This window comes from Seriola lalandi, unplaced genomic scaffold (genome assembly GCF_002814215.2).
Source record: "Seriola lalandi dorsalis isolate HSWRI2012SDOR001 ecotype SW California unplaced genomic scaffold, Sedor1 jcf7180002011235, whole genome shotgun sequence".
Classification (NCBI taxonomy): Eukaryota; Metazoa; Chordata; class Actinopteri; order Carangiformes; family Carangidae; genus Seriola; species Seriola lalandi.
Window position 1 is genome coordinate 1 of NW_019481888.1, and position 769 is coordinate 769.

At 41.5% G+C, this 769-nt stretch overlaps 1 long non-coding RNA gene across 1 annotated transcript; it reads left to right on the plus strand.

Annotated features, from left to right (window-relative positions):
* Window positions 1-42: 42 nt before the first annotated feature.
* On the plus strand, window positions 43-769 carry LOC147819949 (uncharacterized). Its single transcript, XR_015438547.1, has 3 exons — window positions 43-377; window positions 480-583; window positions 722-769. It is a non-coding gene; the product is annotated as an uncharacterized LOC147819949 (long non-coding RNA).

The window sequence follows — 769 nt, forward strand, 5'->3', positions numbered from 1 at the left end:
CTTTTCCTCTAGTGAAATGTCTCAATATCTACTGTACCTAGGCACCATCACCAGGTCATTGTCAGTATGTTAGCATGCTAATGTTCAGCTCATCTCAGAGATGCTAGTATGGCTTTAGGCACATGGTGCATTCGTGTGCTCGTCGGATAGGCCCAATTCCCAGTTTCTGCAAATGCGATGTGACCAACTAACATGGATTTTCCCAGTTGGAGACTCGTTTTTCCAATTATTCTGACGCCACATGAATGCATGAATACTTGTACTTTGTGTTTTCATTCAAGGCAAGACAAGACCGTATGAGGGCTGAGTTACAACAGAAAATTAAAATCAGGAAACAGCAGGTGGCCGAAGTCAGATTATCTGTAAAAGGCTGCAAGGTAAGGTTCAGCAAATTTTCCCTTTTTATTTTTTGTTATAGTTTTAGTTTTAGTTATAGTTTTTATTTCTTTAGCATCTCCACTGTCCATTACTCTTTTCAGGTTAGCTTGGATGCCGAGTGGCTGAAGATCAACAGTGTATTCTCCGAGGTGAAGGACGCTGTGGACGATGCTTGGCAGAAAGCCCTTCAGCCTCTGGAGGAGAGGTCAGTTCTGAGTAGCTCACAGTGTAGAGCAGAAACAGTGATGACATTTGATCGATTAGGTCAGTCAGTGCTAAAAATGTAGCACAGTCAGACATTTTATTTGAAGTAACTATCTAATGTACCGTATGTTACTTTTAGGAGACTTAAAGTAAAGAGAGAAGAACAAGATCTGGTCCAGAGGCTGGA